Raw genomic sequence first — 15401 nt, forward strand, 5'->3', positions numbered from 1 at the left:
CTAAACTAAAATCAACTCGATTTACCAGTTGTGTTGCCGTATTCATCACCGAAGTTATGGCTGTGCACCTCTTTAATGAGTTCCTCGGAACTTTTGCCCTCCGGTACATCATAAATGATGACCAGTGGATCCCGTTTTTTCCGAGAGCTCTTGGTTGTCCTGGATTTTCCTCAGGTCGGACGCCGATTCAGTCTCAATGACCACGCTGTTACCTGCGTTCCTCACCGCCTTGATCTTAATTGCATCCTTCACAGGGTTTAGTACCTGCGTCAGTGTCTTCCTGATGTCCTTGGGGGTTTCATCAGCTTTTGGCTTGATGAATACCTCATTTCGCGGCTGCGCCACTCGTTTTGCCCTCGTGGTCTGTCCCTGCACGTTTGGTTGAGTAACCAATTTGAGCGTTAGCTCCTGGTTCATGACCTGCAGTTGCTCGATCTTACCCAGGAGCCTGCCCCGTTCAATGGCCCATTGAATCAGCCTGTCCTTTAGGCGACGCATGGCTTTCTCAGTCACTCGTTCTCCCACTTTGAGAGTGGAATTCAAAAATTGCGCGCTCTCCATGAGCAGACGGTGGGTGTTAGGTACACTTTCCACTTCCTCCGGTTCAGAACCCGACGAGGAAGTGATTACCTCCGAGCCACTCTCGCTGACATTGCTGTCATTGAGAGGCTGCTCGGGTTGCCTGCCCGGTGGCTGCCTTGTAGCCATTGGCTTGCTCTCCAAGTTTTCTTTCCTTGGAGCACTTGTGCTGCCACTTTCGTTGGCAGCCGGGTTCACCTTCGGGTTTGGTTTGGGAGACTCCTTGCCAGTGGCTCGGGTCTTCCTCCCCTTCTCCTCCGGCTTCCCCTTTGAGGGTGCCATCCTTGACTTGCTAGACCTTCCCTCTTTTGTGGATAGATTCCCCCTATCTACAACTAAATATCCCAATTTGGGACGCTATCACTTTGCCAGCTGTGGCCTTACAGCTGTTGCCCAGGAGAACCAACGTGGACGTGGATAGCGTGCTGAAGTCTCGCCTCCCTTCAAAGGATTCACCAGATTGGGCGGTGCGAAACCAACACCCAATCAAGTACTGCTCCTTCTAAAGATAGGTTTAAGCAAAATCGCTCAGTGCTCCCACGCACACGAACCTTGGGTAGGGCAGTGCGAAACCTACACCCCACCTGCTTACGATACCTGCTCTCTCTTGGAAGACGAAGACTCTGGTCTTCTTCCCCCATGTCTTCATCCAACGCTTGGCGAATTCTGCTTCGCAATGATAGAAAGAGCCGACATCGAAAGATCAAAAAGCGACGTCGGTATGAACGCTTGGCCGCCACAAGCCAGTTATATCTGTGGTAACTTTTCTGACACCTCTTGCTAAAAGTCTCCAAGCCAAAAGGATCGATAGGCCGTGCTTTCGCAGTCCCTATGCTTACTGAACATCGGGATCAAGCCAGCTTTTGCCCTTTTGCTCTACGCGAGTTGCCGACTTTCTGTCCATAATTGCCGACCCAAGGCTCACAGTTGCCGTCAAAACGCTCATAGTTGCCGACTTTTCGTTCATAATTGAGGACTAAAGTCTCATAGGTACCAACATAATGGTTCATGGTTGCCGTCAATATGCCCAAAGTTGAACACGTATCTCCTATGGAAAACTTTAACCGCTTATCGCCATGAGAGCTCAAAATCCAACCTAAAGTTGAAATTGAAGGCTGTCAGCGGAATCAAAACCTGGAGGATTTTTTTTACAAAGGAGCGTTCCATGGAATTCCGTAATATGAAATAAACTGAATATTCGTGTGAACGAGCATGAAAATTAGGACCTATATTATGCGTGTACTTAAGGGATGAGCTAAGTGACTGATGACAGATATGTTGGAATGTGAATGAACTTCTCCATAAGGACGCCTGAGTGATGTTTCACACTCATCATCAGTGGATTCCCTTCTTATCTGAGTAACTGTTCCTTCAACACCACCCTGGAACAAGTTACACTGGGTGGCTTCTCGGTCCCGCTTCATAGGGAACCAGCCAAAGTGGACAGAGTCTCCCTCATTTCACGGAGCTCGAGATTCGAGGCCTCAAGTTCGTCTGTGATATTTTGCACATTCATAGCCTTGATAGCTAACTCCGTCTCAAGCTTCTCCTTATCCCGTTCTAGCTCCGCCAATAATAAGCTGGTTTCTTCCTGGATAAAGCCTTCCCCAACTTCTTTTCTCAGGATCGCCTGCTTGAGATCCTCCTTTTCCCGCTGCAGGCTCCTTAACTTTCTTGCATTTGCTCACACATCCTACTGTATTTCTGGACCTCTAAGTCCATAGCTTCCAGCAGGCTTTCCCTAGCCTCGGATTCCCGTCTGAGGACTCGAATCTCATGCTGAAGACGTCGAGAACCATCATGCTCTTTCTCCAGACTGGTCTTATGTCTGCCCTTGTTAACAGCTATGAATTCGTCGCAAAGGACCGCGGGCATGCTGAACAGGTATGTTGTAAATCCTGCTCGATCTTACCCGGGCATTTAGGCAGATGACATGCGATGGCATTGAATTTCTCCCACACCTTATCACACTTTTGGCAGCGCAAGCCCACTCTATGATTTTTGAGGTGTTTCCTCAATTCCACCTCAGACGAGAACAACAATCCTGCGTCAAGCGGACACCAGTTCTTCAAATGGATAAACCAGGCAAAGGTCCCAATCCTCTTCTTGTTCAGTGGAAAGGTTGACTTCATCACCGGTTCCTCTCCAAACAACATCCTCTACTTCCTGACTTCTCCGTCCACTACTTGGAGTCTTCTCCGACGCGCCAGTCCGATCTATTCTCCTATTTCCAACCGCCGGCGTTCCATTCCTCTTCTCCGACGCGTTCGTCCTTGAATCACTTCCAGTCCTAATCGGGTTTCTCCTAACTCCCCGTAACGTCCTGAACATCTCCCCGCACGCGGAGTCCATCCGAGATGATCCGGCAGGCTCGCTGTTCGTCCTGGTTGGGATCCTTCTTGTATTGGATTTTCTGGCCATCTCCCCCGTCGCCACATCCATTCCAGTCGTGTCCGGGTTTCCATGTCTTCGAAGAGATGTTCTGGCTCCGTGTTCCAACGCCACACCTGTTAATTCCTCTTTCCGTGATCCATTCCATTCCACATCCTGCTGCTTCTCCTCCACCACTTCTCCATCGAAGACGTCGTCCTCATCTTCTGGATCACTCTCCATCTCCGCCAGGCCAGTATAAGGAAAAACACATTAAAATCCAGGACAACACCATTCACACGCGAACACAATCCCAAAAGAGCCAAGATACAAGACAGTTCACTAACGCACACCTAAAACCAGTCCCCCCACAGAATAAAACCCCTCTCCCCCTAAAGACGGGAGTTGAGGCTGGGTGAGGTAACCTCGGCCTGCAATTACCGCACACCAAAATGGCTTCTCGAACCTACTAAGATTGTCCAAAGACCACACACTCTCCCTCCCGAAGGAGAAGCTAGATGACTGGAACACACGCGATCTATCTAACTATATCCTCCCATTTAGCCGGCTACGCCGTTGCCAACGCGCGCCACGAGGAGGCAGGGAGGTCGAATGGATTAACAAGATATCACCTGTAGTCTAGATGGGCGTTCACAATCTCTATACTAGACCTAAGACACACTAATGAAATAGTCTTGTGCTCGCTATTCCCTACCACTCCTATCTCCGCCAACGATTTAATAGTAAAATTAGGAACCGCCCCCGCGAACCTAAAACTACCGGTAACACCTTAAAACCCTTCATATCTCTAAAAGTTACTTTCATACAGCTGTACTTATCTACTTTCTGCCTGGCAGCGAGCTCAAGCCTATGTCCATCCTCATACCTGACCGTGACATCGAGAACAAACCGAGAATCATGCCAGACCTCAAAACAGCATTACACAACCCCCGGACCAGATCGCGCCGTACCTCTCCCAGAAGGTCGCATTTACGCAGGCCGTCCGGCCCAGGGGCAGTGTCCGCCCTAATCCTGGCCATACGAGTTTGTAATTCCCTCTGGGAGAAAGACGCACACACCCGATTCGCTCCCTCTGATTCAATTACTCTAAATTCCACACTACACTTACCTATAACAGACCACAGCTGTTGATAAAGATCTTGCACTCCTCGGGATGCCGGCGTTTCCTCCTCCATGTGGCCACAAACTCGTCCCTCTATAATCCTGTCTACTAAAAGACGAGGATCCTTGGCGAAGAGCCTCTCAGTGCTCGCATATTCTCGAGCCTTCCTTGATTTCTTAGGCCGATTAGTTGTACCCGGTTTCGGCATACTGCCTTGACTGGCTTCCGATAAGAGAGTCCACTGACGACATAGGTGGACAATTCTGTCGTTCCACTGATCCAACTGCTCACTCCCTAAGACTCGATCTACGCCATCGATATAAACCGAAATCTCCTGGAGGAGACCCCGAGCCTGGGCCCTTATAGCTTCCAGCGAATCTGGTTGGTCCTCAATTTCGAGGAATGGGCGTTTGAGAGCGGTTTCTTGTTCGCCGTCTGTTTCGTTTAAGTTCTGGCATAACATGCTATCTCCAATCGCAGGAATGAGGTCGCATTGGATTGCTTGATCACTTCCCACTAACAGGGAACCTGCCAGAACAGACAACGTATCCCGTAATTCCTGCGTTTCGAGGTTCGAGCTGTTGAGTTGTTCATGGAGCCTGTGGATTTCCATTGTTTTGAGCGCTAGCTCTGTTTCGAGAGCTTCTCTATCACGCTCCAATTGTTCCAAAAGGGACTGAGTCGCTTTTTCCAAACAGCCTACATCTATCTCCTTCTCCTCTCCCCCTTGCTGTCTGGTTAATTGCTTCTTCTGTTTTTGGAGACTCTCCTTTTCAATTCTTAATTGTTTAATCTGATTTTCCAATAGTTCACATCTTCTGATGTGACCTTGGATCTCTGTATCCTGCTCTTCTAGCAGGTTATCCTTCGCTTGAGAGTCCTTTCTCAACAGCCTCACCTCGTGATCTACCCGCTCAATGTCTTCTTTCGTGGAAGACTGCTGGCGCGGAAATGCTGTGGAAACGAGGAGACAAGTCCTCTCAAAGGTTTCATGGCCGGTCACCCGACACAGCAAATTTTAAAGACTCCTTCTCATCCGGAGTAAGCCTACTCTCGTGGGGCCTGGCTCCCGTTAGAACTGGCCGTATGGTTGCCCACAAAAGCACGTTTAGACTTCTGTTCCAGTGAAATAAGTCCACTCGTGTCCTACGGATGACTGTGGCTTCCGTTGAAATATAGCCGTTCACCCGACACAGCACATTTTAAAGACTCCTCCTCCACCGGAATAAGCCTACTCTTGTGGGGCCTGGCTCCCGTTAGAACTGGCCGTAAGGTTGCCCACAAAAGCACATTTAGACTCCTGCTCCAGTGAAATAAGCCTACTCGTGTTCTACGGATGATTGTGGCTTCCGTTCACCCGACACAGCAAATATTAAAAGACTTCTCATCCACCAGAATGAGCCTACTCTCGTGGGGCGTCGCACACGTTAGAACTACCCAAAAAAGCACATTTAGGCTCCTGCTCCAGTGAAATAAGTCTTACTCGTGTCCTCTGGGTGTGACAGTAGTTTCCGTTCAAGTATTCTTCGCATTCACCAACCGCACAAAGCGGCATCGGCCAGAAGTCATTTGCCCGAAGGCGTGATCGACAGGCTAGGCCTCGGGTTAAGAAGGATTGTCTCCTTCCCGTAAACGACAGGTACTTCCGTATGAGAGTCTACCTCACACATTCCCCATCGCCACGTGCCCTCTTAGAAACAGTCGTCCGACCAAGGTTTCTCACATTCTTTGTCAAAATACGAGGAAGTCTTTGGGCAACATTAGGCGTGCTGGCAAACCCGCACTGCATGCCCATTCATAGGTCCGCCCATGGACGCACATTTCTATGAAGCATTCCTCCCAGGCAGCAACAGGGTTTGCAACCTCCTCTACACCTTGACCGGCTAGGAAGCCGGTGAATTGCATCCCAGGGTTCTAGCCTCCGGCTGATAAAATTCCTTTTGAGCCTACACTAACATCCGCCGATATTAGTCCGCCTTCAAAATCAACTAACATCAACAGCGATAGTGCGTTTAGACTCCCATAAAGAAACCAACCAGCCTGTGACTTCCCTTCCAAATTTAGCCATTTCCGCCTCCTGCGAAGACTAGCTTTCTGTCTGTGGCCAGAAGTCAAGATTTCTCGACAGACTAGGCCGCGGAGAGAAAAAAGTAAGCCTCATTTAATAGAAAGCAATACCATAGCGGTCTCTCCAACCTCTGTGAACAATTTAAAGGAAATGTTTATATAGAAGGCTTGTTCACTACCCTACCTCCTATAGTGTAGAGATTCCTCTCGATACTACACCTGTCTTGAAATTGCCGGCGTTGCGCAGCCTCGTTTTGACCATGACGGCGAATGCAGCCACGGTTGCCATATACATCCCACGCAAGGGTGGGAAAACGTGATTTGACATCCAGTATATATATAAACCGTTACAGAACACGACACTCAAAACTTAACAACTTTTACATTCTCCTAACTTCTGTGAACAAATTGAAAATATAAGCGAGCTTAAACTAAGTATATAGCAGGATTGCCGACTATCATACCTCCTATAGTGATGAGATTCCTCTCGATTGCACACCAGTCACGAAAAATCACAGAATGTCAAAAATGACGGCAAACGAAGCCACGGTTGCCGTCATATTCTAACGTTATGCTGGGTGAAAAGTCGCCAACAACAATGTTCACAGTTCCCGTCAGATTGCCCACTGTTCCCGAAAAGTGGTTCATAGATGCTGACAAAATGCTCAGGAAACCCCTCAGAGCGTTCAGAGCTGCACAAACAATACTTAATAGTTCCACTCAAATAGCTCACAGTTGCCGTCAGAATCCTCACAGTAGACGTCAAATTGCTCACACTTGCCGTCAGAGCGCTCATAGTTGCCGACTCTAGATTCTTAGTTGCCGATTTTTCATTCATCGTCCCCGACATAAAAGTTTATAGTTCCCGACAAATGGCTCACAGTTGCCGTCACAATCGTCACAAAAGGCGTCACAATGCTCACACTTGCCGTCAAAGCGCTCATAGTTGCGGACTATTTGTTCATAATTGCGAACATGGGGCTCACAGTTGCCATCAAAACGCTCATAGTTGCCGACTTTTCGTTCATAATTGCGGATATAGAGCTCACAATTGAAAACATAATTTTTCATGTTTACCTTCAAAATACTCTCTGTTGGCTTCCTAATGATCACACGTACTATCAAAATGCTCAAAGTTGCCAAGTTATCATTCATATCAATCATACTGCTGATATTGTAAGTTAAATGGTTCATGGTTGCTGTCAAAAGCCTCACAGTTTCCGTCAGATTGCTCAAGCAAACCGTCAGAATTCTCACATTTAAAAAAAGTGCTCATAGTTGCCGACTATTCGTTCATAATTGCCGACCAAGGCGTCACAGTTGCCGTCAAAACGCTCATAGTTGCCGACTTTTAGTTCATAATTGCGGACAAAGGGCTCATAGTTGCCCACATACTGGTTCGTGCTCATGTCCAAAATAATCACAGTTGCATTCAGAATGTTCACACGTACTTTCAAAATGCTCACACTCGCTTACACGATGCTCGTAGTTGCCGACTTTTCATTCATAATGCTGATAGTGTAAGTTAAATGGTTCATGGTTGCTGTGAAATGTCTCACAGTTGTGGTCAAATTCTTCACACAAGCCGCCAGAATGCTCACATTAAAAAAAGTGCTCATAGTTGCCGGTCATTCGTTCATAATTGCCGACCAAGGCCGCACAGTTGCCGTCAAAACGCTTATAGTTTCCAACTTTTCGTTCGTAATTACGTACAAAGGACTCATAGTTGCCTACATAATGGTTCGTGCTCATCTTCAAAATACTCACAGTTGCCTTCAGAATTTTCACACGTAGTTTCAAAATGCTCACACTCGCTTCCACAATGCTCATAGTGTCCGACTTTTCAATCATAATATCTAACATACTGCTGATAGTGTAAGTTAAATGGTTCATGGTTGTTATCAAAAGGCTCACAGTTGCGGTCAGATTATTCGCAAAAACCGTCAGGATGCTTACATTAAAAAAATGTGCTCATAGTTGCCGACTATTCGTTCATAATTGCCGACCAAGGCCTCACAGTTGCCGTCAAAACGCTCATAGTTGATGACATTTCGTTTATAATTGCGGACAATGGGTTCATAGTTGCCCACATACTGGTTCGTGCTCATCTTCAAAATAATCACAGTTGCCTTCAGAATGTTCACACGTACTTTCAAAATGTTCACACCCGCTTACACGATGCTCATAGTTGCCGACTTTTCATTCATAATGCTGATAGTGGAAGTTAAATAGTTCGTGGTTGCTGTGAAAAGTCTCACAGTTGCGTTCAGATTCTTCACACAAGCCGTCAGAATCCTCACATTAAAAAAGTGCTCATAGTTGCCGACTATTCGTTCATAATTGCCGACCAAGGCCACACAGTTGCCGTCAAAACGCTCATAGTTAATGACATTTCGTTTATAATTGCGGACAATGGGTTCATAGTTGCCCACATACTGGTTCGTGCTCATCTTCAAAATACTCACAGTTGCCTTCAGAATTTTCACACGTAGTTTCAAAATGCTCACATTCGCTTCCACGATGCTCATAGTTGCCGACTTTTCATTCATAATATCTAACATACTGCTGATAGTGTAAGTTAAATGGTTCATGGTTGCTGTCAAAAGCCTCACAGTTTCCGTCACAATGCTCACACAAACCGTCAGAATTCTCACATTAAAAAAAAAAGTGCTCATAGTGGCCGAATATTCCTTCATAATTGCCGACCAAGGCCTCACAGTTGCCGACAAAACGCTCATAGATTCCGACTTTTCGTTGATAATTGCGGACAATGGGTTCATAGTTGCTCAATACTGGTTCGTGCTCATTATCAAAATAATCACAGTTGCCTTCAAAATGTTCACACGTACTTTCAAAATACTCACACTCGCTTTCACGATGCTCATAGTTGCCGACCATTCGTTCATAATTGCCGACCAAGGCCGCACAGTTGCCGTCAAAACGCTTATAGTTTCCGACTTTTCGTTCATAATTACCTACAAAGGGCTCAGAGTTGCCTACATAATGTATCTTGCACATCTACAAAATACTCACAGTTGCCTTCAGAATTTTCACACGTAGTTTCAAAATGCTCACACTCGCTTCCACAATGCTCATAATTGCCGACTTTTCATTCATAATATCTAACATACTGCTGATAGTGTAAGTTAAATGGTTCATGGTTGTTATAAAAAGGATCACAGTTGCGGTCAGATTATTCGCACAAACCGTCAGAATGCTTACATTTAAAAAATGTGCTCATAGTTGCCGACTATTCGTTCATAATTGCCGACCAAGGCCTTACAGTTGCCGTCCAAACGCTCACAGTTGCCGACTTTTCGTTCATAATTGCGGACAAAGGGCTAAAAGTTGCCTACATAATAGTTCGTGCTCATCTTCAAAATACTCACAGTTGCCTTCAGAATGTTCACACGTACTTTCAGAATGCTCACACTCGCTTCCACGATGCTCATAGTTGGCGACTTTTCATTCATAACATCTAACATACTGCTGATAGTGTAAGTTAAATGGTTCATGGTTGCTGTCAAAAGCCTCACAGTTTCCGTGAGATTCCTCACGCAAGCCGACAGAATTTGAAAATTAAAAAGTGCTTATAGTTGCCGACCATTCGTTCACAATTGCCGACCAGGGCCTTACAGTTGCCGTCCAGACGCTCACAGTTGCCGACTTTTCGTTCATAATTGCGGACAAAGGGCTAAAAGTTGCCTACATAATGGTTCGTGCTCATCTTGAAAATACTCACAGTTGCGTTCAGAAAGTTCACACGTGCTTTCAAGGTGCTCACACTCGCTTTCACGCTGCTCATAGTTGCCGACTTTTCGTTCATAATTGCCGACCCAAAGCTTACAGTTGCCGTCAAATCACTCATAATTGCCGACTTTTCGTTCATAATTGTGTATATAGGGCTCAGAGTTGAAAAGATAATTTCTCATGTTTATCTTCAAAATACTCGCAGTTGGCTTCAGAATGTTTACACGTGCTTTCAAAGTGCTCACACTCGCGTTCACGATACTCATATTTGCCGACTTTTCGTTCATAATTGCGGACATAGGGCTCACAGTTGCCGTCAAATGGTTCACGCTACACCGGTACGTTGTATATTTTTATATGTTTTGGGCAATGAGTATTTCTTTATATGTACTAACCCAGGTTACTTTCGAAAAAGAAGTTAGTTAAAAATATACAATTATCAAATATACAAAAAAGATATTCATATGTCATAAAATAATGAGGTTGTCAATATCAAGTTAGCAGGCAACCAGATATATATATATATATATATATATATATATATATATATATATATACATATATATATATATATATATATATATATATATATATATATACATATATATATATATATATATAAAATGGAAATAAACCATGTAATGGAAACAGTGTTATTTTAATGTGGCTCGTATGTATTATAAGAAAATAAGGAACCAAGGCTACAGCGAATTGTATTTTATCGTTGTAACACTAGCCGTCAAACTGCTCACACTTGCCGTCAAAATTCTTATACATGTCCCCAAAATTTATAAAATTACTACATGTGGTAAGAAAAAAAAGTAACGAAGGCTTTACGTATACGACGCATTTCGCAACCGCAAATTATGGGGCACTTCCTGTAGAGTTATAATGGCCATATTTGACGAAATTGTAGCCTTTCGGGATTAAGTCACAGGAAAATTTTCAAAAGTGAATATTTTGAATGTTTAGTTGGTCTAAAGGGGAGATGAAGATATTTCCCATGTTATTTAAATGGACGGTTTTGCGGACCTATAATCTGAAATTTTAGGTACTTTTAATAAAACCTTGAAATTCCGTATGCTTGTACGTTTTCGTACCTCTTACCTAGTTGGATAATATATATGTTATTTTTATGAAACACTTTTGACATCCCAAAATTATTGGGCACTTCCTGTAGGGCTACAATGACTAATATCGACATGATTGTAGATTGTGGGGACTAACCGACAGGAAGATTGCCAAAAGGAATATTTTTAACTTTTAAGGGGTCTAAAGAGGAAATGTAGAAATACTCCATGTTATTTAAATGGGCCTTTATTTGGACTTGTAATCTCAAAGTTTAGTTATTTGTAATTGGAACACAAACGAGAAATTCGGTATTCTTGTACGTTTTCATTAGCGTTACCTAAGTAAATCAGTACAAAGTAAAAATTTTCAACTTTAGAGTGGTTTTATGGGGAATTGAAAAGTCTTTCTCATGTCATTTATATGGGACGTCTTCTGCACGCCAAAATGTTCGGTTAATTGTGGCAGGATTGGAATGATGAAATTTACCATAATTGTAGGCTTTCGAGACTAAGCTACAGCAAAATTGCCAAAAGTGAATATTTTTAATGTTTAAGGGGTCTAAAGGGGGATGGAGAAATCCCCATGTTATTTAAATAGGCGTTTTCTTGGGATACAAAATCTTATCTTTAAATTAGTTGAAATAGTAAAGTAAAATTGAAATTCCTTATTATTGTGAGAATAAGAGGTGCAAGGGTGAAATACCTTCAAGGAGAGGGGCTTTGTGGGCGAAGCCACAAGCTAACCAAAAGAAACTTGAGTTTGTCTTTTACCGAAGGTTTGAAAAGTTTTCGACAAAGAGAGCTGTAGCTGTGCACGAAGATGTGTTGACAGTGTGCGGAAAAGTGGAAAGATGAAAAATAGTGATAAGCGAAAAAGAAAACATAAATTTTATTTAATCATAAACTTTACTCTTTCAATGGGTGAACAATAATAGAGCATGAAAGTAAATTAGAGTAAATTTATATTTCGCTCACACTTGAGGTCATTTTTATTCGAAACTAAGCTTTTGCACTACTATAAGGAAACTATTCAAAACTGAAAGTGCAATTTCTACAAGAAGTGTACCTGGATATTGTGCGTTCGAGTACGTGTAAGGAATTATTGTATCTGCACTTTTCTAAAACAAAAGATACTCTAAATTGTTGTAGAAAGTTGAAAATTTGACGGCTAACAGAGCCCACGCTTAACGTCAACACCGCCCGTGAGAGTACATAATTTAATATCTTTTTTCTTTTCTTTCATTTTTTCTTTCTATCAATTTTTTTCTTTTTCTTCTCTACAGAAAGAAAACTAGTGAAACTAGAGAAGAGAAATCTTTACCTAGAATGTACGGAAACATTTCTTTTTTTTATCGAAGTAGGTGGAAGGAATCATCGGATCAAAATGCTCAAAGTTGCCATGAGGATCCTCACACAAGCCGCCAAAATGCTCTTAGTTGCCCACAATTCGTTCATAATTGCGGACATAGAGCTCAAAGTTACCATGAGAAGGATCACACTAGCCGTCAAAATCCTCACACTTGCCGTCAAAACGATCATAGTTGCCGACTTTTCGTTCATAATTGCGGATATAGGGCTCATTGTTGAAAACATAATTTTTCATGCTTATCTTCAAAATACTCGCAGTTGGCTTCACAATGTTCACACATGCTTTCAGTGCTCACACTTGCCTTCAAAACGCTCGTAGTTGCCGACTTTTCGTTCATAATTGCGGACATTGGGGTCGAAGTTGCCGACATACTGGTTTATGTTTACCTTCCAAATACTTTCCGTTGCCTTGAGAATTTTCACACTAACGATGAAATTGCTAGCACTCACTGTCACATGGCTCATAGCTGCAGACTTTTCATTCATAATATCAAATATACGGCTGATAGTGTAAGTTAAATGGTTCATGGTTGGTGTCAAAAGGCTCACAGTTGCCGTCAGATTCCTCACACAAGCCGTCACAATGCTCACATTTACCAATAAAGTGTTCATAGTCCCGACTATTCGTTCATAATAGACGACCTATGGCTCACAGTTGCTGTCAAATCGCTCATAGTTGCCGACTTTTCGTTCATATTTGCGGATATAGGGCTAACAATTGAAAACATAATTTCTCATGCTTATCTTCAAAATACTCACAGTTCGCTTCAGAATGTTCACAGGTGGTTTCAAAGTGCTCACACTCGCTTTCATGATGCTCATAGTTGCCGACTTTTTGTTCATAATTGCCGACACAGGGCTCACAGTTGCGTCAGAACGCTCATAGTTGCCGACATTTCGTTCATAATTGAGAACTAAAGTCTCATAGGTAACAACATAATGGTTCATGGTTGCCGTCAATATGCCCAAAGTTGAACACGTATCTCCCATGGAAAACTTTAACCGCTTATCGCCATAAGAGCTCAAAATCCAACCTAAAGTTGAAATTGAACGCTGTCAGCGGAATCAAAACCTGGAGGATTTTTTTTTTTTTTACAAAGGAGCGTTCCATGGAATTCCGTAATATGAAATAAACTGAATATTCGTGTGAACGAGCATGAAAATTAGGACCTATATTATGCGTGTACTTAAGGGATGAGCTAAGTGACTCATGACCGATATGTTGGAATGTGAATGTCGATGAACCGAATAACATATCGTTGTTAATTCACAGATACAATTGAGACATGATATATATTTTCAAACGTAGGTATTTTGTGAGCAGCACCGATCATTTTGTCCGCGAAGACAGGCTTTGCTGTCCGCCAAGATGTGCGGACATTGTGAGGGAAAATGAAAAGAAGAAAAATAGTGATAAAAAGAAAAACAACATAAATTTTATTTCACCATATAGTTTTCTGTTCAATGGGCGAGCTATAATAGAGTAAGAAAGTAAATAAGAAGAATTTTACATTTTGCTCACACTTGTGGTCATTTTTATTCCAAATTAAGTTTTTACACTGTTTCAAGAAAACTATTCGTACCAGATTAATGCAATTTCTGCAAGACGTGAACCTACATACTTTACAGGGAAGTTTGTAAAAAGAATTGTTGTATCGCCATATATATATATATATATATATATATATATATATTCATCCTCACGGCATTGTCAAGGCTCTATATTTGTATTTTACATTTATTATTGCAACCGGGTGTTTCTGACTTCCGAATACGGTAGCCCGATCATCACCCTTGTTCTTCGCGCGCACAGTCATTCGAAGAACTGAAAACGTACTCTATACACAAACAGTTTATGGTTGTGAACTCGGAAAGCCTGGTACTTCTGCTTGTCAAGGTCAAAAAGTGGGAGAAAAAAGGATGTGTAGAATGTAAAGAGGGTGCAACAGTGACTGATGCTTGTAAGGGAACATATTCATTTGTAGTTCGTGCACATTCCGCCTGTAGCGCTACTGTGGCACAACGTATATTGTAACTGTATAACTCTTGTACACCGCTAGTAGGTCTATTCGCGTTAGTGACGACCGAAACTATGTTGTCAGCTCTGACTAAGATAAGGCACTGCCGTGCTGCTTTTCCTTCTCTTTTTTTCCCCCTTTTCCATTTGTGAGACGCCAAACATGTTGTTTTTGCTTGTTGCACGCGCTGAACGTGTTTCGGCGAGCGAAGTATTTAAGAAGTTGACTACATATTCTTGTTTGCGATAGTTTTAAATTGGTTAACTGTTGAAAAATATACGAAAATAAAGCTGTACATGTTAAGGTATATTAGTCGAGGACGTAGCTACTGACAGTGTTGATTACAGATTTTCTCGAGGAAGAATTTAATTACAGTAGAGGTGAAAAGGAGACGTCCATTTAGACAGCCCCCCCCCCCTTATCAGACTCAATCAGAAATGGTCTCAATCGTTTGTACACAAATGTGCAGGCGAAATTTTCGTTTGTACACAATTAGGGGCGCCGTCAGAACGAAAACAAAGTGGGGGCTGTCTAAATAGTAGCCCCCCATCAACATGTCCTATTCAAGCACAAATTGTCGCAATCATTTGTACATCGTTTCTACAGAAATGTGAAGGCGAAATTTTCGTTTGTACACAATTAGGGGCGCCGTCAGAACGAAAACAAAGTGGGGGCTGTCTAAATGGTAGCCCCCCACCAATATGTCCTATTCAAGCACAAATTGTCGCAATCATTTGTACATCGTTTCTACAGAAATGTGAAGGCGAAATTTTCCTTTGTACACAATTAGGGGCGCCGTCAGAACGAAAACAAAGTGGGGGCTGTCTAAATGGTAGCCCCCCACCAACATGTCCTATTCAAGCACAAATTGTCGCAATCATTTGTATATCGTTTCTACAGAAATGTGAAGGCGAAAATTTTCTTTTACACAATTACGGGCGCCGCCAGAACGAAAACAAAGTGGGGCTGTCTAAGTGATACCCCCACCATGTCCAATTCAATGACAAATTGTCGCAATCGTTCCTACATCGTTTGTACAGAAATGTGAAGGCTAAA

This window comes from Thermobia domestica, chromosome 6, assembly GCF_964235325.1.
Source record: "Thermobia domestica chromosome 6, izTheDome1.hap1.1, whole genome shotgun sequence".
Taxonomy (NCBI): Eukaryota; Metazoa; Arthropoda; class Insecta; order Zygentoma; family Lepismatidae; genus Thermobia; species Thermobia domestica.